At 38.4% G+C, this 12831-nt stretch overlaps 1 pseudogene; it reads left to right on the top strand.

Annotated features, from left to right (window-relative positions):
• The window catches only part of LOC132649890 (PHD finger protein 6-like), a 55399-nt pseudogene that overhangs the window by 19788 nt on the left and 22780 nt on the right, over window positions 1-12831 (top strand).

Here is a 12831-nt window from a genome sequence, read left to right as displayed (position 1 = left end):
GTGGCCTGGTAAGGCTGCTCCCACCCAGGGGGAGATGATCAAAGAGCAGGCCAATCAGATTATGTCAGAGGCAGTCCCTCTTGCCATTACTATGTAACCCACTTGGACACTGAACTGCCATGGGCTACATCTGTGCAGGGGTTCTAGGTTATCTCCATGAAGAGTCCTTGGTTGGAGTATGAGTCTCTGGGAAGTTCCCTGTGTTCAAATTTTCTTGTTCTGTTGCCCTCTTTGTGGAGACCTTGTCCTCTCCAGCTCTTACTATTTACCACTTCTTACATAAAATTCCATTCACTCTGCCCAACAGTTGCCCATCAGGCTCAGCATCTGCTTTGATAGTCTGTAGGGCAGAGGCTTTCAGAGGCCCTCTGTGGTAGGTTCCTAGTTTCTTTCCTGTTTTCTTCTTCTGGCTTTCAGTAGTCCTCTGTAGAAGGTTCCTAGGTTGTTTCCTGTTTTCTTCTTCTTCTGATGTCCATCCTCTTTGCCTTTCAGGATGGGGATTGACTGTTTTAGTTAGGGTCCTCTCTCTTGCTTAGTTTCTTTAGATGCACAGATTTTAGTGGGTTTGTCCTATGTTGTATGTCTATATGAGTGAGTATATACCGTGTGTGTCTTTTTGTTTCTGGGAAACTCACTCAGGATGATCCTTTCCAGGTCCCACCATTTACCTGCAAATTTCATGATTGCCTTATTTTTCATTGCTGAGTAATATTCCATTGTATAGATGTACCACAATTTCAGCATCCATTCTTCAGTTGAGGGGCAGCTGGGCTGTTTCCAGCTTCTGGCTATTACAAATAAAGCTGCTACAAACATGGTTGAGCTAATGTCCTTATTGTGTACTTGAGCCTCTTTTGGATATATGCCCAGGAGTGGTATGGCTGGATCTTGGGAAAGCGCTATTCCTAGTTTTCTGAGAAAGCGCCAGATTGATTTCCAGAGTGGTTGTACAAGTTTACATTCCCACCAGCAGTGGAAAAGGGTTCCCCTTTCTCCACAACCCCTCCAGCATGTGTTGTCACTTGAGGTTTTGATCTTGGCCATTCTCGAGGGTGTAAGGTGAAATCTCAGGGTTGTTTTGATTTGCATTTCCCTAATGGCTAATGAGGTTGAGCATTTCTTTAAGTGCTTCTCTGCCATTCGATATTCCTCTCCAGAGAATTCTCTGTTTAGCTCTGTTCCCCATTTTTTAAGTGGATTACTTGGTTTGCTGCTTTTCAGCTTCTTTAGTTCTTTATATATACTGGATATGAGTCCTCTGTCAGATAAAGGGTTGGTGAAGATTCTTTCCCAATCTGTAGGCAGTCGCTTTGTTTGATGACTGTGTCCTTTGCTTTACAGACGCTTTTCAGTTTCATGAGGTTCATTTATTGATTGTTGCTCTTATAGCCTGTGCTGTTGGTGTTCTGTTCAGGAAGTTTTCTCCTGTACCAATGAGTTCTAGGGTATTCCCCACTTTTTTTTCCAGCTGATTTAATGTGTCTGGTTTTATGTTGAGGTCTTTTATCCACTTGGACTTCAGTTTTGTGCAGGGTGATAAGTATGGATCTATTTTTATTTTTCTACATGTAGACATCCAGTTGGACCAGCACCATTTGTTGAAGATGCTATCTTTTTTCCATTGTATGTTTTTGGCATCTTTGTCAAAGATCAGGTGTCCATAAGTGTGTGGGTTTATTTCTGGGTCCTCTGTTCGGTTCCATTGATCCACCATTCTGTTTCTATGCCAGTACCATGCAGTTTTTATAACTGTTGCTCTATAGTACAACTTAAGATCAGGGATGGAGATACCTCTAGAAGATCTTTTTTGTAGGGGATTGTTATAGCAATTCTGGGTTTCTTGTTATTCCATATGAAGTTGAGAATTTTTCTTTCCAGATCTGTAAAGAACTGTGTTGGTAATTTGATGGGAATTGCATTAAATCTGTAGATTGCTTTTGGTAAGATGGCCATTTTTACTATGTTAATCCTGCCAAGCCATGAGCATGGGAGATCTTTCCATCTTCTCATATCTTCTTCTAATTCTTTCCTCAGAGACTTGAAATTTTTTTCATACAAGTCTTTGACTTCCTTGGTTAGGGTTACTCTGAGGTACCTTATGTCATTTGTGGCTATTGTGAAGGGTGTTGTTTCTCTAATTTCTTTCTCAGCCCTTTTATCTTTTGTATACCGGAGGGCTACTGATTTTTTTGAGTTAATTTTGTATCAGGCCACTTTGCTGAAGGTGTTTATCAGCTGGAGGAGTTCCCTGATAGAGCTTTTGGGGTCACTCACGTATACTATCATATCATCTGCAAATAGTGATAATTTGACTTCTTCCTTTCCAATTTGTATCCCCTTGATCTCCTTCAACTGTCTTATTGCTCTATCAAGGACTTCCAGAACTATGTTGAAGAGATATGGAGAGAGTGGGCAGCCGTGTCTTGTCCCTGGTTTTGGTGGGATTGCTTTAAGTTTCTCTCCGTTCAGTTTGTTGTTGGCTATAGGCTTGCTGTATATTGCCTTTACTATGTTTAGATATGTGCCTTGTATCCCTGATCTCTCCAAGACTTTAAACATGAATGGATGTTGGATTTTTCAAATGCTTTTTCGGCATCTAGGGAGATTATCATGTGGTTTTTTTCTTTCAGTTTGTTAATATGGTGAATCACATTGATGGATTTCCGTATATTGAACCACCCCTGCATACCTGGGATGAAGCCTACTTGGTCATGGTTGGTGATATCTTTGATGTGTTTTTGTATTCTGTTTGTGAGTATTTTGTTGAGTATTTTTGCATCGATGTTCATAAGGGAGATTGGCCTGAAGTTCTCTTTTTTTTTTTGTTGGGTCTTTGTGAGGTTTAGGTACCAAGGTGACTGTGGCTTCATAGAATGATTTTGGTAATGTTGCTTCTGTTTCGATTTTGTGGAATAGTTTGAAGAGAATTGGAGTTAGCTCTTTTTTGAATGTCTGGTAGAATTCTGTGCTGAAACCATCAGGTCCTGGGCTTTTTTTGGATGGGAGACTTTCGATGACTGCTTATATTTCCTTGGGGGATATAGGACTATTTAATTGATTTACCTGGTCCGGATTTAGCTTTGGTAAGTGGAATTGATCAAGAAAATTGTCCATTTCATTTAAATTTTCAAATTTTGTTGTGTATAGACTTTTGAAGTAAGTCCTAATGATTGTTTGAATTTCCTCAGTGTCTGTAGTTATGTCCCCCTTTTCTTTTCTTTTCTTTTTTTTTTTTTTTGAGGAAAACTGAATTTATGTTTATTTTATTTTATTTTATTTTTCTTCTCAATGCAGTTTATTCAGGAACCTTGAACAATCTTCTGACCCCGGGGAAAGCCAGCCCACAGCTTAAATAGCCTCTGGGTAGCCAACCTCAGCATGCTACGTGGGCAATGCAGATAGGTCCACATACACTGAAGCAAGCCAGATCCTCCGCCTTAGCCAAATATGGAGTTGTTTGTGACAGAGAGCACTCACCATCGGGAAGGTGGAAGGCGGAAACCAGCTCCATCTTTAAGGTACGGCATTACGCAGCTCTCTACAGTTCCCCCTTTTTGTTTTAGACGCATCAGGCAAGAGTAGAGGTCTGATCTCTGATATTAGAAATAAATTGGGACTTTGTACCGATGTTCATTTAGGTGTCATCCACCCAAAGAGCATCAGACCCGTCTGATACCTTTTTCTCAGAGGCGGGACCTAGGGCATCAACCCGCATGCAATCAGACATGCTCTGCTCTGGGTCGAAAGCGGCTGACCCTGAGTGCAGTGCTTAGCCTCGCATCCTGAGCATAACATTTTAGCTTTTTATGGTAGCCAACCATGCTTAGGGAGACTGTCCTGCTTCAATGGCTGCAAAGGCCTGAATGGTCATGGCTGAATTACGCTGTTGTGAGGCTCTAATCTTGCATATATACCACAGGCAAACCAAGGAGACCAACACCAGAAGGCCTGCTAACGCTCCCGTGCCCGCCCATTCCTTCAGATGATTCATGGCTGCAGCAATCCATGATGATAATCCTGTGGCTAGTCCTGCGTCCACTCTGATAGAATTTGCCGTAACAATGGCCACTCTCAGCTGCTCCATCATAGTATCCAATTCTTCAGTCCAATTACCTAAAATATAGCTAGACAATTCTTTAGACAGATTTGCAGCACGGGAAAGATTCTCATATTGTGTGCTAGTGACACAAAGTCCAGCATACTTCCATTGACAGCCAAGTTGAGCAGTTTGCCATAGGGTATCAATTTGCTCCTGCACGAGGTCAATCCTCTGATTGAACACCATCAAGTCTCCTTTTAGTTGAGCATTAATTCCTTTTTGTACATCTAGAGCATGAGCTACATTGGCTAAAAGATTATTTAGGGTCTGAGCAGTCTGCATAGTATGACTCATGGCTAATGCCGCGGTGGTAGCTCCAACAGTCGCCAATGAGATGGCAGTAACAATGGCGGCTGTAATTCCAAGATCTCTTTTCTGTCTAAAGATTGTCATAGCATGAGGGGCATCAACGGGCACAGGCACCCAGCGAGGCATGCGAGTAACCAGGGCATACCTAAATTCGCTAGCATTCCGGCATTGGGCAAGAAAGCAAGTATCATTACCACAATTACTTGGCTCTATCTGGCTATCAATGAATAAAAATGGGGGTTATAAACAAACAGGTGTGGACTTATAGGAAATATTATGAGAAGCCTTAACCCCCTCATTGGAACATCCTGCATCAGTCCTAGAACTAGCAGTGGTGGTGTCCGAGGTCTGGGTAGGTTCAGGAGACCATTGCCCCCAGGGGCGAGACTAAATTTGCTCCATGTAAATTGACTAACTCCATGTTTTCCTCCACTTTTGAAAGTCATTTAAGGTTCTTAGATTATCTTTTCTTTTTTTTTTTTAAAGTTTTCGTCAATTACATTTTATTCATTCTGCATCCCCCCATAAGCCCCACCCTCCTCTCCTCCCAATCCCACCCTCCCTCCTCCCTCTGCATGCATGCCATTCCCCAAGTCCACTGATAGGGGAGGTTCTCCTCTCCTTTCTGATCTTAGTCCATCAGTTCACATCAAAAGTGGCTGCATTTTCCTCTACTATGTTCCCCTTTTCATTTCTGATTTTGTTGATTTGGATGATGTCTCTCTGCCTTATAGTTAGCTTGGCTAAGGGTTTGTCTATCTTGTTGATTTTTTCAAAGAACCAGCTTTTGGTTTCATTGATTCTTTGAATTGTTTTATTTGTTTCTAATTGATTGATTTCAGCCCTGAGTTTGATTATTTCCAGCCATCTACTCCTTTTTGGTGTGTCTGCTTCTTCCTTTTCTAGGGTTTTTAAGTGAGCCATTAAGTTGCTTGAATGCGCTCTCAAATTTCTTCTTGAAGGCACTTAGTGCTATGAACTTTCCTCTTAGCACTGCCTTCATTGTGTCCTACAAGTTTGGGTATGTTGTGTCTTCATTTTCATTGAGTTCTAGGAAGATTTTAATTTCTTTCTTTATTTCTTCCCTGACCCAGCTGTCTTTTAGTAGCAAGTTGTTCAGTTTCCATGTATGTGTAGGCTTTTTGCCATATCTGTTGTTACTGAGGTCCAGCTTTATTCCATGGTGATCAGACAGGATACAAGGTATTATTTCAATCTTCTTGTATCTGTTGAGGCTTGCTTTGTAAACAACTATGTGGTCTATTTTGGAGAAGGTTCTGTGAAGTGCTGAGAAGAAGGTAAATTCTTTCGTGTTTGGGTGTAAGGTTCCGTAAATGTCTGTTAGGTCCATTTGATTCATGACCTCTGTTAGAGATATTGTTTCTTTGTTTAATTTCTGTTTAGTTGACCTGTCCTTTGTTGAGAGTGGGGTGTTGAAGTCTCCCACTATTAGTGTGTGGGGATCTATGTGTGGTTTAAGTTTTATCAATGTTTCTTTCACAAATGTGGGCGCCCTTGTATTTGGGATATAGATGTTCAGGATTGTGATGTCTTCTTGGTGGAATTTTCCCTTGATGAGTATGAATTGTCCTTCCCCATCTCTTTTGATTAATTTTGGTTGAAAGTCTATTTTATCAGATATTAGAATGGCTACTCCTGCTTGCTTCTTGTATCCATTTGCTTGGAAAGCTGTCTTCCCTCCTTTTACCCTCAGGTAATGTCTATCTTTGTGACTTAGGTGTGTTTCTTGTATACAACAGATTGCTGGGTTTTGTTTATGCATCCATTCTGTTAGTCTGTGTCTTTTTATTGGAGAATTAAGTCCATTGATATTGAGAGAGATTAATGACCAGTGGCTGTTAGATCCTTTGAATTTGATGTTGGCTGTGGTCATACGGTTGTGTGCTTGGTTGCTTCTTGTTTTACTGTAGTGGGGTTATTTATTTCCTGTGTTTTCTTGAATGTAGATAGTTTTCTTTTGTTGTATTTTCCCTTTTAGTGTCTTCTGTAATGCTGAATTTGTTTGTAGGTATTTTTGAAATTTGTTTTTGTCATTGAATATCTTGTTTTCTCTGTCTATGAGGACTGAGAGTTTTGCTTATTGGATACTTTCTTAGTTTTCAAATGTATTCAGTCTAGGCCTGGAGTTAATATTCAGTAGGAGAGGGTTGGCCTGTCATCCATAAAGGCTTGGGGTCCTTCTCTAGTATTATAAAAATAATGTAGAAATAATGGTTAGGTAAAACCTATCCATTTATAAACAAAAAAAATAGCTAAACAGGGAGCAAAAGTATAAGAGCCTAGATGGAGATGATATGTATCCTGTCCCAAAGGAGTTCAGGGAAATAAATTATTGCAGGGGTTGGGCTATGGCATAGACTATTAGGATAACACAGTGAGAAGTATAAGAGGGGCATAACCTAAAATCCTAGCATTTAGGAGGCTGGCACAAGAGGGTTTTCAGTTGGAGGCTGGACTAGCCTACATAGTGGGACCTTATCTAAAAAAGTAAAACAAGTGAGAGATGGAGATGGCTGGAGAGATGGCTCAGTGGGTGGGAGCACTCAATGCTCTTTCTGAGGAACCTGGTTCAATCCCCAGGCAGCTCAACCCATATGGAGGCTCATAGCCATGTCTAAGTCCAATTCTAGGAGATTTGAATGCACTCTTTTGACCTCCATGGGCACACAAACACCCATATACATAAAAAAAATAAGGAAACCTTTTTGAAGGTAAAACAAACACTCTCCCCCAAAACCCAAAGTCTCAAAGAAATTCAGTTCTGAATCATGACAAGTAATTTCTACTCTAAAATATTTTTACTGCTATTTTGTCATATTTTTCATTGACTAGAATTGAGAACAAAATAAGCTTTTGATTGCTTTATAAACATGATCTTCTTGTGTTGCTTCCTATTATTTATGAAATTGGGTTTCTATTACCATAACTGCTTAGACCACTTTCTTTGGACAGATCTGAGTTTACAGTCCCCACAAAAATACTTGTATATTTTGGTTTCTTTTGCCTTCTCAGTTGAGAGACAGGCATGGAGTACATTGGCTACACTATTCCTGATACTTTTAAAAATAACTTATTCATTTTGGTGGAGTTGGAAATTGAACCTAGGGCCTCACACTTGTTGAGCAAGTGCTCTGTGATCTTGCTTTTCCCCATTAGCACAGTGTTTCTTTTTATTGTAATTAGTTCGAGTCTCAGTACTCATTTGAAGAAATGGGTTATTTCTTGCATATTACTCGTAGATAGTAGCCCTGGTGTTTTCTGGGAAGTACCTATATTGAGAGTATTTTTTTTTACATGTATTTTTAAAAATTATTTCTTTAGGGAAATATGAGAAATGATATTGGAATTTATATTAGATTCTTAGTACATCAACATTGCTCAGGGATAAAGTAGCCCAAACATTAGAATCATAACTTTCTTTTGTTTCTTTGCTTGTTATTTGATCTTGGTTTTGCTTTTGGGAGCTAGAACCTCAGTAATGTAGCCCAAGCTGTCTGAAAGTTAATCTTCCTGCCTTGGTCTCCTGAGTATTGAAACCAGAGTTTAAAGCAAGGTATCTGGCAACCAGGAAACAAAATAAAGATTTCAGTTTTATCTTACTGTGATTCATTTGATTTGGCAGTTATGGCTTAGGAGATGGCACATTAAAAGCCCAGTGGGTACAGTGCACTGTTTTGTGAACCAAAACTATTAATAACGATTCTTATGTACTTTTAGAAAAGAATTGCTTTCTAAATATACAGCATGAGCTGGTTAATTTCTATCCAATATGTTCAGAATGTGAGATGTATTGAGTTGAAAGAATCTTTTCTTTTTTTCTGTTGGCTTGGATTCATAATGTAGAAGATAAGTACAAAATATCCTCAACTCAAGGTATGAAAACTACTATATAATTCCTTTATCTTCTCTACTGGCCTAAAATCCATTTGATTTATCAGGTTTCCAAGTAGTATAGGGAAGTTTTTCTCAAAAGTTTTCATTTAAATCTGTAGCATTTTTCCTCATTTGTTTAATAAATCTTCATTTAAATCTGATTTCAAAAAAATTTCAGTGTTGTGACTGGACAGCAGTATACCACTGAGCTTTATTATTAACCTTCAGACTGATTTAAGTAGAAATTCTAAAGAAAAAAATTCTCATGAGATATTTTACCTAATTGCTTGTATATAGTAAGTTCTGGATTGCAAAAGAGGTCTATCTCTTTTATACTGTTATTTATATATAGCTCAAATCCATGATTTACAGTATTTTCCAATGTTTCCTTGACCACAGTGAAATATGAAATATTTATAACATCCTGTATATTTTGTCAGTTAAAAAAGTTAACACCAGAATAATTTTATTCAAATTAATTTTAGGGGACAAAATAAGAAAAATGACATGAATTAGATGTTTTTCAATAAGCAGCTTGTTTTTCCTCACAGAAACTGGAATGTTCCTACCCTGTTTGTGACCATATTAGCAGAATTACATTTGAATATTGTTTTGTTGTTTTTCTCTAGATATGTTCTTTGTCCTGGAGCAACTATTGGCTGTGATATGAAAACCTGCCCCAGGACATTCCACTACCACGGCGCGTTGCATGATAAAGCTCAGATCCGAGAGAAACCTTCACAGGGAATTTACATGTAACTCTTTCACTTTGCTTTGTTTTAAAGCAGTCATACTTTCCTTCAGGCTTTAAAAGTCCCCCCCCCCCCATTCAAAGCATTTCATCATCAATATTAGGGCTGTTTTGATATGTAATGGTTACAGAAATTATTTAAGAAGTGTAACAGTGAGATTTAAAAAAATGAATTCAGTTAATGAATGGGGTGGGCTGTACTACTCATTTTTGTAAATAGAAAAATGAATTTAGTTTGCATAGTTCATAATTTTGTCCCCCCCAGCGTTTATTGTCGAAAACACAAGGAGACTGCGCATAACTCTGAAGGTATGTTTCATTAGCCACTTTTATGTTTCAAGAAGAAATAAGAATAAAATATGAGTCAATAGTCCTCTACTAAGTTTTTCCTTAAGATAGGTCTTATTAAATATCTTTGTAATTTGGAATGCCATTAGATCAAGCCAATGTGATGAAGAGCTAAATTTTCAAAGAAAAAATTTACCCCAGAAATCTTATGATGTATACATTGAAAACTTAAGTCACGTTGGGAAGGAATGGTAAGGATAACATGTCCCCGTGCAGGCGGTAATTGAGATTCTTGCTCCCATTAGCTATCACAGTGTGAACCTAGGAATACTGATGTACTTTGGATCAGCATTCATTCTGGTAAAATTTCAACACACTGTGCTGGCTTTATCCATGATTTTGCTTTCCATGGTTTCAACTACTTCTGGGCTGTCCTCATCCAACAATATTAAATTGGACTTTCCAAAAAAAATAAGCAAGTTTTAAATCAGTTTGATTAATATATACATTAATAGGGCCTGATTACAGTATATTATGTTTTATTAATAGTTGTTGCTTAATGTTTTCCTGTGTCCAACTCTATAAGTCAGATTTTATCATGAGTAGGCATGTGTAGAGAAAACCACATTTAGTATTATTTCTGGTTTTGTGTATCCACTGGGAATTTAAAAACACATCTCCCACTGTGAAAGAAGAGACATACTATGCTTTTTTCCAGAAAAAATATAGACATCTTTATAAGTAACTAAATTTAAACTAGGAGCTTATCAAGTTATTTTATAGTTTGTTTCCACTTAATTTTACAAAACTAGTTTCCTTACTTATGTTTAGGTTAGGTTGCATTTGGTCTTTAAAAGATATGGGCAACTTGGCTCTCAAGTTGAATTTTTACTTGGGTCAAACATTTTCTTTTTCTTTTTTAAATTGTATTCTATGCTAAGTGTGTGGGTATTTTGCCTGAAGGTATGTCTGTGTGTGTCTGGTGACAGTGGAGGTCAGAAGAGGGTGTCAAATATCCTGGAACCAGAGTTGCAGATAGTTGTGAGCTGCTGTGTGGGTGCTGGGAATTGAACCAAGGTCCTCAGGAAAACCAACTAAACAGTGTTCTTAATTGTTGAGCCATGTCTACAGCTTTTGGGCCAAACCTTTTCAAACAGATGGTTTTGATATATTGACTAGCAGTATAAAATACATTTGGTTCAATTTCAGATTATCCCATGTTTTCATTTGGCTTGGATTCAATCTTTAAATTTTTGTTAGCTTCTAAGACTGTTCTGTTCAAAACAAATGTTTTGAACAAATGTTCAAAATGGATTAAATAGTGATATTTTGAGGAGCTGATCCTTTTGAGACAGGGACTCCATTATGTAACCCAGGCTATCCTGGAACTTCCTATGTCGATCAAGCTAGCTTTGAGCTCACAGTCAGCTGCATCTGTCTCCCAAAAATATTGGGATTAAGGGCATGTGCCACCATGCTGGGATTTGGAAATTGATCATTTAAAGACTTATCTAGGGGCTGGAGAAATAGAAGACTTCTTGTAGAGGATCTGAGATGACTTTCCAACTGCCACGCTGGGTAGTTCTTGGGCTCTGATGCCTCTGGCTTCTATGCGCACCTGTACTCACATACAGCTAAACACATACACACACACCCTTAAGAAAAATAAAATAAATCCTTAGAAAAATTGATTTACTTAATTACTGGCATAAATATTAAAACTGGTTCTCTTTCTGACCCTTTAAAATTTTATTTATTTATTTAACAATTTATTCACTTTGTATCCTGACTGTAGCCCCCTCCCTCATCTCCTCACAGACCCACTCCCTCTCCCTCTTCTCCCTCTATGCCCCTCCCCTTGTCCACTGACAGGGGAGGTCCTCCTTCCCTTCTATCTGACCCTAGCCTATCAGGTCTCATCAGGACTGGCTGGGTCATCTTCCTCTGTGGCCTGGCAAGGCTGAACCCCCCCCCCAGGGGGAGGTGATCAAAGAGAAAGGCACTGACCCTTTCTGATCTTTTATACTCGTCTTTCCTAATAATAAACCTCTATTATTTACATACTATTTTTACATCTGAATTCCACATTAATAAAAATACTTTAAGCTGCTAGTTAGAAACACAGTCATTATATACATGCATTAAAATATCCCTGTAATATATATTCCTCATAATTATTATATGCTAATTAAAGCATTTTAAAGAAAGCCAGAGAGTGGTGGTGGTGGTGGTGCATGCCTGTAATCCCAGCACTCAGGAAGGCAGAGGCAGGCAGAGCTCTGTGAGGTCTAGATCAGCCTAGTCTACAAAGCAAGTTCCAGGGCAGCCAAGGCTACACAGAGAAACCATGTCTCAAAAAAAACCAAGACTAAAAATAAAAAATAAAAATAAAACAAAAATATTTAAAAGAAATGGTTTAGTAGATACACATGTTAACTATAATTGGACATAACATATTGTATACATGTATTTAGTTATTAAGTTGTATTCCACAAATATGTACAATTAGAATAGTGGTTAGATATAAATTCCACATTGAATGTAGATAAGCAGGCACACGCATACATAAATGAATTTTCTCTAAAACTTTTTTTTGGTTGTTTACAAAGGAGAGTGGAGGGCCAGAGAGCTGGCTTAGAGATTAAGAGCATTTGTTGATATTCTAGATATCTAATGTTTGGTTCCTAGCATCCCCATCAGGCACTTCACATCTGCCTGCGACTCCAACTCCAGGAATCCAGTGTTCTTTTTCGACCTTGTTGGAAATAGACTGAATAAACCATAAGAACAAAATACTTTGAGGTGATAAAGTGTGATTGAAAAGCTTGTATAAAAATTTTACTAATTTTCTTCACTGAAGAACTGACTCAAGAATCTTTTGTGGAAAATTTTAAGTAGTGACTGGCAGTGTATCTAAGTGGTAAGCGGCTTGCTTGGAATGTATGCGGCTCTGGAGTTTATCCCAAACAGACTGTGTTACAAAAGAAAGAAAGAAGCAGTGTAAGGAAGCTTTCTTATCATTCCATTTCTTCAAGATGTATAGTGCCCTTTTATGATTAGAATGGCCATCTGTGTTAAGAACCGAGGTTTAAGATTTATGATCTGATTAATACAAGTATATGAATATACTGGGGCAGGATACTTGAGATAGTTAAAGACGATTAATGTATACTGATTAACATAGCTGGCTCCCATTTTATTTTGTGGACTTCTAAACCAATATTGCCCTCTAGTGGTAGAGACACGCCACTGCAGTGCAGATTGTATAAAGAAATGATTAAATCGGTGGGTTTCTTTTTTACATTTATTTATTTAGTGCTAGATTGTGTGTATGTGCGTGTTTATGTGTATCTGTGGTGTGTCTGACAGAAACCAACTTATGAGAGTTGGTTGTCTCCTTCTATCATGTCATCCAGGATTGAACTCATGTCTTCAGCCTTAGCAGCAAGTGTCCTTACTGCCGGAAACTTCTCAAAGATCCACCTAGAAT

Source organism: Meriones unguiculatus, chromosome X (genome assembly GCF_030254825.1).
Source record: "Meriones unguiculatus strain TT.TT164.6M chromosome X, Bangor_MerUng_6.1, whole genome shotgun sequence".
In the NCBI taxonomy this organism is placed as follows: domain Eukaryota; kingdom Metazoa; phylum Chordata; class Mammalia; order Rodentia; family Muridae; genus Meriones; species Meriones unguiculatus.
The sequence above is the reverse complement of the archived record's forward strand: the minus strand, read 5'-3'. Positions and strand labels throughout refer to the sequence as shown.